We start from the raw sequence: 11,702 nt of genomic DNA, 5'->3' as shown, positions 1-11,702 counted from the left end.
GCATCCCCTCCCCACTCTTGGGAGGGAGTACTTGACTTATGATCCTTTAATAGAATTGAAGAAAGTAGGGAAAACCACTTGGAGAAGGAAATGGCAACCCACTCCAGTATTCTTGCCTAGAGAATCCTGTGGACAGAGGAGCCTGGTGGGCTGCCATCTATGGGATCACACAGAGTTGGACAAGACTGAAGCGACTTAGCATGCGTACATGCATTGGAGAAGGAAATGGCAACCCACTCCAGTATTCTTGCCTGGAGAATCCCAGGGACAGAGGAGCCTGGTGGGCTGCTGTCTATGGGGTCACACAGAGTTGAACATGACTGAAGCGACTTAGCAGCAGCAGCAACAGCAGCAGCAAGGAAAACCACTAGACCATTGAGGTATGACCTAAATCAAATGTCTTACGATTATACAGTGAAAGTTACAAATAGATTCAAGGGATTAGATCTGATAGACAGAGTACCTGAAGAACTATGGATGGAGGTTTGTGACATTGTACAGGAGGCAGGGATCGAGACCACCCCCAAGGAAAAGAAATGCAAAAAGGCAAAATGGTTGTCTGAGGAGGCCTTACAAATAGCTGAAAAAAGAAGAGAAGCTAAAGGAATAGGAGAAAAGGAAAGATATACCCATTTGGATGCAGAGTTCCAAAAACTAGCAAGGAGAGATAAGAAACCCTTCCTCAGCAATCAGTGCAAAGAAATAGAGGAAAAGAATAGAATGGGAAAGATGAGAGATCTCTTCAAGAAAATTAGAGATACCAAAGGAACTTTCCATGCAAAGTTCCCTTGCACAATAAAGGACAGAAATGATATGGACCTAACATAAGCAGAAGATATTAAGAAGAGATGGCAAGAATACACAGAAGAACTGTACAAAAAAGATCTTCATGACCCTGATAACCATGATGGTGTGACCCAGAGCCAGACATCCTGGAATGCGAAGTCAAGTGGGCCTTAGGAAGCATCACTATGAATGAAACTAGTGGAGGTGATAGAATTCCAGTGGAGCTATTTCAAATCCTAAAAGATGATGCTGTGAAAGTGCTGCACTCAATATGCCAGCAAATATGGAAAACTCAGCAGTGGCCACAGGACTGGAAAAAGTCAGTTTTCATTCCAATCCCAAAGGAAGGCAATGCCAAAGAATGTTCAAACTACTGCACAATTCATCTCACACGCTAGTAAAGTAATGCTCAAAATTCTCCAAGCCAGGCTTCAACAGTATGTGAACTTCCAGATGTTCAAGTTGAATTTAGAAAAGGCAGAGGAACCAGAAATCAAATTGCTGACATCCATTGGATCATCAAAAAAGCAAGTGAGTTCCAAAAAAACATCTACTTCTGCTTTATTGACTATGCCAAAGCCTTTGATTGTGTGGATCACAATAAACTGTGGAAAATTCTGAAAGAGATGGGAATACCAGACCATCTGACCTGCCTCTTGAGAAATCTGTATGCAGATCAGGAAGCAACAGTTAGAACTGGATGTGGAACAACAGACTGGTTGCAAATTGGGAAAAGGGTATATCAAGGTTGTATATTGTCACCCTGCTTATTTAACTTATATGCAGAGTACATCATGAGAAAAGCTGGGTTGGATGAAGCACAAGCTGGAATCAAGATTGCTGGGAGAAATATCAATAACCTCAGATATGCACATGACACCACCCTTATGCCAAAAAGCGAAGAAGAACTAAAGAGCCTCTTAATGAAAGAGAAAGAGGACAGTGAAAAAGTTGACTTAAAATTCAACATTCAGAGAACTAAGATCATGGCATCTGGTCCCATCACTTCATGGGAAATAGATGGGGAAACAGTGGAAACAATGACAGACTTTATTTTGGGGGGCTCCAAAATCACTGCAGATGGTGATTGCAGCCATGAAATTAAAAGATGCTTGCTACTTGGAAGAAAAGCTATGACCAACCTAGAGAGCATATTAAAAAGCTGACATTAAAAAGAAACATATTAAAAAGAGACATTATTTTTCCAACAAAGGTCCGTCTAGTCAAGGCTATGGTTTTTCCAGTAGTCATGTATGGATGTGAGAGTTGGACTATAAAGAAAGCTGAGCACTGAATAACTGATGCTTTTGAACTGCAGTGTTGGAGAAGACTCTTGAGAGTCCCTTGAACTCTAAGGAGATCCAACCAGTCCATACTAAAGGAAACCAGTCCTGAATATTCATTGGAAGGACTGATGCTGAAGTTGAAGCTCCAATACTTTGGCCACCTTATGTGAAGAACTGACTCACAAAAGTCCCTGATGCTGGGAAAGATTGAAGGCATGAGGAGAAGGGGACGATAGAGGATGAGATGTTTGGATGGCGTCACTGACTCAATGGATATGAGTTTGAGTAAACTCTGGGAGTTGGTGATGGACAGGGAAGCCTGGCATGCTGCCATCCATGGGGTTACAAAGACTAGGACATGACCGAGTGACTGAACTGAACTGAATAGAATTGGGAAATTTAATATTATAACTAAAAGGAGTTTTGTTTCATCTGTTCTGGTTCCTCCCATTCTGTCAAAACACATTTGATAAGGAAACTGAGCCTTTTCTCCCCTTTTTAAATTAAAAGACTTTTTTTTTTTTTGAGCAGTTTTAGGTTTACAGAAAAAGTGAGCAGAAAGTATAGAGAGTTCCCATATACCTCCTCACTCTCCACCCAGTTTCTCCTATTATTACATCTTGTATTAGTGTGGTGTATTTGTTACAAATGATGAACCAATATGGATACATAATATTTTTGACTATAAGAGTTCATTCCTGGTATACAACCTACAGGTTAGGACAAATGTATAATGACATATACCCATAATTGCAGTGTCATACTGTATGGCTGCTGCTGCTGCTGCTAAGTCGCTTCAATTGTGTCCGACTCTGTGTGACCCCATAGACAGCAGCCCACCAGGCTCCACCGTTCCTGGGATTCTCCAGGCAAGAACACTGGAGCGGGTTGCCATTTCCTTCTCCAATGCATGAAAGTGAAAAGTGAAAGTGAAGTCGCTCAGTTGTGTCCGACTCTTAGCGACCCCATGGACTGCAGCCTACCAGGCTCCTCCATCCATGGGATTTTCCAGGCAAGAGTACTGGAGTGGGGTGCCATTGCCTTCTCCAATACTGTATGGTTACACTGTCCTAAATAGTTACGCTGTCCTAAAATCCCATCTGTAGCCCCCTTTGCTCATTTATCTTGATGTTCTCAGGGTCTGCCTCCCTACCTCCCCTGCCCATGCTACAAGGTAAGATTGCACTCCCCTGGATGCAGATCAAGGTGCAGCTTATATTCAGGTCACCTTGCCCCACCCCAGTATCTTGGCTATCTCACTACCCAGTCATCTCTAAATTTCCGCTGAACTTGACAAAAAAATTCACCCTGCCTGCTCAGTGGAAAGACCCACAGGGAGATGAGTAAGATTGGATCTCTAGGCTCTGAAAGTTACAAAAAATCCAGCTAGCTAGCAGGGCAATTTAATTTTCTGCTGAACAGCCTCAGGGAATTTCTCAAGAAATGCCAAGATTGTGGAATGGCTTTTCTTTAATCTTTATGACTCATTCCTCCTAAGCCAGCCCTAGTCCTTTAATGAAGCTTTTTTTTTTTTTTTTGCAGATGTAATTTTAGTGGTGCTACAATGTGTCTAATGAAGTAATAATTTGTGGGTGTGCAGGGTGTTATGAGGCAGCAGGAGGCCAGTTTAGGCAGTTCCTGCAGGAAGCAAAGCCAAGGTACCCACCCCATTTAGAAGATGTGCATTTCCCAGGCCCCACTGGCTGTTGCATGTTTGGCATTTGGAAACCCCTGGTTGGCAAGGATCCGAACAATATATTCTTCAAATCATTGTTCCAGAAAGGCAGCAGGGCAGACAGTAATCATTCCAGTTTGAACGATATTATCTGAACCTGCTGACAACAGGTTCTACTGGACTTGGGAGCTGCTAGGTTTCTCCTTAGAAGGACACTGATCTTTGGAAGGCAGGAAAGAAGTAAGATTCTTCATGGTCTGCAAGGCCACTCCACATGACAGTTCAGGAGGCCAGGACCGTCCTCAGGTCTCGTCCAGGCCCTCCTGCTGCTGTTCCCCCATTCCAGATTCCATGACCTCTGCTACAGACACCCCCTTCCGCCCCACTTCCCCCATCATGGAACGCTTCATAACCAATTGTCACTTGCTCCTTACTTGTCCACAGGCCCCTTTGGACTGTTTCCTCACTGAGATCTGGACAGCTCTCTCTACAATAATGTTGGCAAAGTATACAGATTAGTTGAACAAATGAATGAACTGAATGGCTGTAATGGTTCTTTACCTCCATGAATGGCCCTTCTGTGTTGCAAAACAGAAGCCTCTACGCAATTCATACTTCCTCTCTTTTGAGCACAAGCTCATTCCATTTGGTCACCAAGTCCATCAGTTTAAATCCTAAAATATCTCCCAAACCCTCTTCATTACTTTGTCCCTACCTGAGTTTAGATTCTGAGCATCTCTTGTAAGGGTTGCCACATAAAATACAGGGTGCCCCATTACATTTGAATGTTAGGAAAACAATATATTAATTTTTTTTAGTATAAGTTTATCCCAAATATTGCAAGGGACTATGCTAAAAATTTTTCATAGCTTATGTGAATTTCAAATGTAATTTGGTGGTCCTGTATTTAAATTTTCTTGTTATAAAATAATACATTTTTATTGTTATAAAATACATACAATTTTACTCATTAGCCATTTTCACGTGTACAATTCAGTGGTGTTAAGCACATTCACAATATGCCGCCACCACCACTATCCATTTCCAGAACTCTTCCATCATCCCAAACAGAAACTGTACCTCTTATAAAACAAATCCTCACTCCCCACTGCCTACATTCTCTAGTAACATTTACTAGATGTTACTACAGTACATCTACAGTACTATTACTTCCTGTCTATATGAGTTTGCCTGTTCTAGGTACTTTATGTAAGATGAGTCATACAATATTTGTTTTTTTGTGTGTGGCTTATTTCACTTAGTGTAATATCTTTCAGGTTCACCCATGTTGTAGCATATACAAGGTTTTCATTCCTTTTTAAATTTAAATAATATTCCATTGCATGTGAATACCATGTTTTGTTTATCCATTCATCTGTTATTCCATCTTTTGGTTATTGCAAATAATTCTGCTATAAACACTGGTGTGTAAGTATTTGAGTTCCCGCTTTTCCTGGTGGCTCAGAGGGTAAAACATCTGCCTACAATGTGGAAGACTAGGGTTTGATCCCTGGGATCCAGAAAGATCCCCTGGAGAAGGAAATGGCAACCCACTCCAGTATACTTGCCTGGAAAATCCCATGGACAGAGGAGCCTGGCAGGCTACAGTCCATGGGGACACGACTGAGTGACTTCACTTTCTTTCACTTTTTAAATTCTTTTGGGCATATACCTAGACATGGAATTGCCAGATCATAGGGTAATTCTATGCTTAACTTGTTGAGGAAATGTCAAACTGTTAACACATCATTTTTTATTTCCGGGTTTTTAATTGCAAGGTCAGCGGCTCTCATTTCCACGATTCTCATGCCCATGTGTTAAAGGATCAACTATAACTGAAAACTCAGCTGCCAAAGAAGCTGCCACCAAGGTGAGGTGGACTTCTGTGTCTACCTTGCTGATGAGAACTGGTTTTAATTTAGTAGTGGCACAGCAAGGATTGGAATAGCTAGCAAGCATTCTCAATGTTGGAAGAGTTCAATATTTGACATCAAAATCATAGCAATCAACATTACATCTTTAAAATTATTATGTAAATAAGTAAGACCAGAATAATATCTGCCTAGGCCAAAGTAATATAGGAGGTGCTGATAGGTATTGTATCAGCAGGTTAACCAAGAACACATCCAAGAGTTGATTTCTGATTGTTCAAATTTTGAACAAAAAATTCATTCAACAAATCGAGTAGACCAGCAAAAGCAAAAACTCGTAATGCAATATGAAAATCTTCTCTGGTAATCAAATAGCCCCAAACTGGAGGCAAGCCAATTCTGATTCACAAAACATCTGGAATTGTCCATGGATTTTCACATAGGCCTGGTTGTGCTTTCCTAGCCCTGTCATTGCTTGGACCCTTGGCAGTGATGACCACCTTTTTTCCCCCAAGAAGGCCCCCCAGTTAATTTTTAAAAGTTTGTCATTTGGGTGCTTTATTGTCTCTTCATGTATCTAATAACTAATTTTACTCACTTGTTACTTGTAATTATGAGAGATATAGTTTTATTTCTAGAAATTCTATTTTTTAACTACTCGTTATTTTTCTTTATTTTTTTCATTAAAATTATTAATTTATTTATTTGGTTGCACTGGGTCTTAGCTGTGGCACATGGGGTCTCTAACTGCAGCAAACTCTTAACTGTGGCATGTGGGATCTAACTCCCTAGCTAGGGATCGAACCTGGGCTCCCTGCACTGGGAGCTGGGAGCTTTAGCCACTGGTCCACCAGGGAAGTCCCTCATTGTTTTTCATAGTGACACTCTTTTCTTAGTGTTTATGCCCTCACTGATTAATTTAAATATGCGTATGCCATAACTTTTAGAGTTACGTTATACCATCTCAAGTCTTTAGGGTTCTAATCCTGGTATTTACTGTGTCTGTTAACTCATGCATAGTTTTTCCTTATGTGTTTTTAAAAAATTTTAATTGTGAGGTCATCATTTGATTGATGAGACTAGCTTATGGCCTGGATTGTGAAAGTCTCCTCCTTGAGAGATGTTCCATTTAATTCTGGGGTATCACTGGCTTGGTGAAAATTGTATCACTGGTGGCATAAACTGTTATAAGAATTTCTTGGTCTAGAGGTTCTGGGACCATGAGAATAACCAAAAATGAAATAGCCAAGAGAAAAGCAAAACCAAAGCCCCATGAAACAAAGCTCCAGGTTTTCCATCTCAACTGAAAGTATTTTATTTTAATATTTTTCCTCATTTAGGGTCTAAGCAAAAAGTAGTGATGTTCCTTGTTATTCAGTACTGGTGGATGGATTTTTTTTTCCCTAGGTCACCTTTTTTTACTAAACATCCTGCTTATAGATGATCCTGGCTGTGTGTGTGGGTCTTAGGTCCAATTTCCTAGTCTTTGCAAAACTAAAAACTTATCTCCAGATCTTACAAGGTGGCAAAACCTAAGCCCTTAAGTTACTGAGTTCTATCATCTTCCTTGGAAGCTCCAGAGTCTCAGTATTCTGACTACTCTGAGCCTTTCTCTTGCCTCTATGTATCTTTCTTCTTGTGTGTTCATCTATGTGTGTGTGTATTTGCGACCTGACTAAATCCAGCTTGAACATCTGGAAGTTCTCTGTTCATGTACTGTTGAAGCCTAGCTTGGAAAATTTTTAGCATTACCTTGCTAGCATATGAAATGAGTGCAATTGTGTCTGACTCTTTGTGACCCTCTGGACTGTAGCCAACCAGGCTATTCTGTCCATGGGATTCTCCAGGCAAGAATACTGTAGCAGGTTGCCATTTCCTACTCCATGGGATCTTCCTGACCCAGGCATCCAACCTGTGTCTCTTGCACCTCCTGCACTGGCAGGCATGTATACATTTAAGCTTTTATCTTTTCAGTCATAAATTTATACAACATTTCCAGGGCATGAAAATGGAGAACTTTCAGGTAACTTACCTAGTTCTTTCTTATTTTGCAAAATTAGAAGCCACTAGGAATTTTCTGAATCCATTGAACAACAAATCTCTTATCTTTAAAATAAGAATCATGATACTATCTCACAGCCTTGTTTGGACAATTCAGTTAAAACATTCACCTACTCACCCAGCCCAGAAACTGGCATGTGGTGAACACTAAGTGGTCACCTAGTGTTTATTCTCTTCAGGGAACTCTAAGGAACTACAGCTACATCACATCCTACTCTGCAATACTGACCAAGGAAGGACCTAGGGTGGCAAATATCATGACCTCTGGAGGCTTCTAGTGTATTAACTGATATTGCTGCTGACACCAGAAGCATTGAAAAGATGTATTTTTAGTTCATTCTAGCAAGCAAAAAGTAAACATTTAAATAAGCATTTTAGATAGTGTCATTCTATTAAGCAGGGCTCAGTAGTGAGAATAAACTAGGGGCTGCATCCAGGTGAGAATTATTTTTTTTTGTTCCTTTTCAAACATTTCCAGGCTGATTTGTTCCTGAACCCTCATGGTAGGAAGTATTTCTGTGCACTTTTTGTTTTTTCTATGCTTCTTTTTAAAATTCAAACTCAAGATTTGAGAAAGGGATAGGGTAGACAATCACTGTCTAATGACACCAAAAATGCTATACCAACATTATTAAAATTACAAGCAAAAGAAAGAAAATATTCCTGTGTAATCCCATAGTCTTAAAGTATTATAATTTTAATTATCCTTGATCCATGTACTCCTTTTCACCTGTATACATTTTGCATTCTTAAATAATTCCAATCCCAAAGAAGGGCAATGCCAAAGAATGCTCAAACTACCACACAATTGCACTCATTTCACATGCTAGCAAGATAATGCTCAAAATTCTCCAAGCTAGGCTTTAATAGTACATAAACAGAGAACTTCCAAATGTTCAAGCTGGATTTAGAAAAGGCAGAGGAACCAGAGATCAATTTGCCAACATCTGTTGGATCATAGAAAAATCAAGAGAATTCCAGAAAGACATCTACTTCTGTTTCATTGACTACGCTAAAGCCTTTGACTGTGTGGATCACAACCAACTGTGAAAAATTCTTAAACAGATGGAAATGCCAGACCACCTTACCTGCCTCCTGTGAACCCTGTATGCAGGTCAAGAAGCAACAGCTAGCACTGGACGTGAAACAATGGACTGGCTCCAAATTGGGAAAGGAGTGCTTCAAGGCTGTGTATTGTCACCCTGCTTATTTAACTTATATGCTTCATGAGATATGTTGGGCTAGATGAAGCACAAGCTGGAATCAAGATTGCTGGGAGAAATAACAGTAACTGCAGACATGCAGATGACACCACCCTTATGGCAGAAAGTGAAGAGGAACTAAAGAGCCTCTTGATGAAAGTGAAAGAGGAGAGTGAAAAAGTTGGCTTAAAACTCAACATTCAAAAAAAGAAGATCGTGGCATCTTGTCCCATCACTTCATGGCATATAGATGGGAAAACAATGGAAACAGTGAAAAACTTTATTTTTTCTGGGCTCCAAAATCACTGCAGATGATGAATGCAGCCACAAAATTAAAAGATGCTAGGTTGCTCCTTGGGAGAAAAGCTATGACCAACCTAGACAGCATATTAAAAAGCAGAGACATTACTTTACCAATAAAGGTCCATCTAGTCAAAGCTATGGTTTTTCCAGCAGTCATATATGGATGTGAGAGTTGGGCTATAAAGAAAGCTGCACACCGGAGAATTGATGCTTTTGAACTGTGGTGTTGGAGAAGACTCTTGAGAGTCCCTTGGACTGCAAGGAGATCCAACTAGTCAATCCTAAAGGACATCAATCCTGAATATTCATTAGAAAGACTGATGCTGAAGCTGAATGCTTTGGCCACCTGATGCAAAGAGCTGACTCACTGGAAAAGTCCCTGATGCTGGGAAAGACTGAAGGCGGGAGGAGAAGGGGATGACGGGGTATGAGATGATTGGATGGCATCACCCACTTGATGGACATGAGTTTGAGCAAGCTCTGGGAGATGATGAAGAACAGGGAAGCCTGGTGTGCTGCAGTCCATGGGGTCACAAAGAGTCAGACACCACTGAGCGACTGAACAACAACAATGACAATATGGATACAAGTTTCTGTCATCCTTTATATCAGAAATATTTTTCATTATTCTTTATAACTCTTTTTTACAGACTTGTGGTGAAGTATATATAACACAAAACTTACTGTTTTAACATTTTAAAATGTACAATTCAGTGGTAAATACACTCACATCATTGTGCGACCATCACTGTTATCTATTAATTTCCAGAACATTTCATCATCCCAAACTGAAATTCTAATCTGTGAAACACTAGCTTCATGTAACCTCCTTCCTTCAGCCCCTAGTAAAACTATTGCACTTTCTGTCTCTGTGAATTTTTAGGTTTATAATCTTTATGATTAAACAATATTCTATCAATGTATTATATTATAAAAATCCTCCCTTTACTTATTACAAAATTTTTTGGTTATGACAAGTTCTGCTGTGTTGACCATAACTGTACATAATGCTGTCTTCTTTTGGACTGTCTTGGACTTTTTTCTTATATGTACTGACCAGTGTCTTTTGACCATGCTTACCTCACCCCATATTTGAAGAGTTTTGCATATACTGAAAAACACCTCCCCAAAGTGGATGCTAAAGCTCACTCTCCCAGTATCCCTGCTACACGAAGGACCTGGGCCCTTCCACATATACATCTATAAGAAACTCCACTTTGGAAAGGAGCAGCGTGGGGGGAAGTGTAGGGTCTACCCACTGACAAGCTTGCAGGGAAAGGCTTCGGGCACCTTGGAGGCAATAGCTTGGTGCTGGATGTCCAGGACCTGAGCTGTCTGGAGACTCAGGTCTGTCCAGGAAAAGTGGTGGTGCTTCTGGAGTACCTCCTGGTGCCCCATGATGGGGTTGGCCCTTATCCCTGGATACATAGCTCCCAAGGCTCTTCTTTATCTTGCATCCCAGAGAGCCTATAAGTTTCCCGAAGTCTTTTAAGAAATTCCATTCCTGCTTGAACTAGCCAAGGTGGATTCTGTTGTTTTCCATTAAGCATATAGATTATTTCCTTAGACTATAAAACACAGAGGTTACTGCCTCAAAGGGTATAATTTTTAAAAAATGGCTCTGCTGAACGTTTATATTTTCTTCCAAAAGGGTTGAACCAATTGATAATATGCTACCAGAAACATATCATTATGCTAGATTCAACACTAGTTTCTAACATGTATTAATTAACACTTAAAAAATTAAGGTATAGTTGATTTACAATAGCATGTGAGTTTCAGGTGTACAATACAGTGATTCACAATTTCAAATGGGTATATTCCACTTGAACTTATTATAAAATATTGGCTATATTCCGTGTTGCTGTACAATATATCCTTGTAACTTATTTTATATGTAGTAGCTTATATCTCTTAATCTCCTACCCCTAACTTGCCCCCCACATACTAGTAACCACTAGTTTGTTCTTTGTACCTGTGAGTATATTTTTTTGTTATATTTATAGTTAGTTTCATTTTTTAGATTACACATATAAGTGGTATTATACAGTATATATCTTTCTCTAACTTATTTTGCTAAACATAACACCTTCCAAGTCCATCCATGTTGTCACAATTAGCAAAGTTTCATTCTTTGTTATGGTTGAGTAGAATCCTGTTGTGTATATATACCACATCTTTATTCATTAATTTGTTGATGAACACTTAGGTTGCTTCCACATCTTGGTAATTGTAAATACTGTTGCTATGAACATTGGGGTGGAAGTATCTTTTTTTCCAATTAGTATTCTCATTTTTTTCTGTATTTATACCCAGGAGTGGATTGATGGATCATAGGGTAGTTCTATTTTTAGTTTTTTAAGGAACTTCCATACTGTTTTCCATAGGGTCTGCACCAATTTACATTTCCATCACTAATGTATGAGGGTTCTCATTTTTTTACATCCTCTCCAACATACATGATCTGTAGACTTTTTTATGATAGCCATATTGAAAGGTGTGAAGTGGTATCTCTGTG

The 11,702-nt window shown here is 39.8% G+C and overlaps 1 pseudogene; it reads right to left on the bottom strand.

The window, feature by feature from the left end:
* Positions 1-5,296: 5,296 nt before the first annotated feature.
* Positions 5,297-10,582, bottom strand: LOC102409969 (annotated as a pseudogene).
* Positions 10,583-11,702: the final 1,120 nt, after the last annotated feature.

Source organism: Bubalus bubalis, chromosome 5 (assembly GCF_019923935.1).
Source record: "Bubalus bubalis isolate 160015118507 breed Murrah chromosome 5, NDDB_SH_1, whole genome shotgun sequence".
NCBI lineage: Eukaryota > Metazoa > Chordata > Mammalia > Artiodactyla > Bovidae > Bubalus > Bubalus bubalis.
This window is presented reverse-complemented; position numbering and strand designations above follow the sequence as displayed.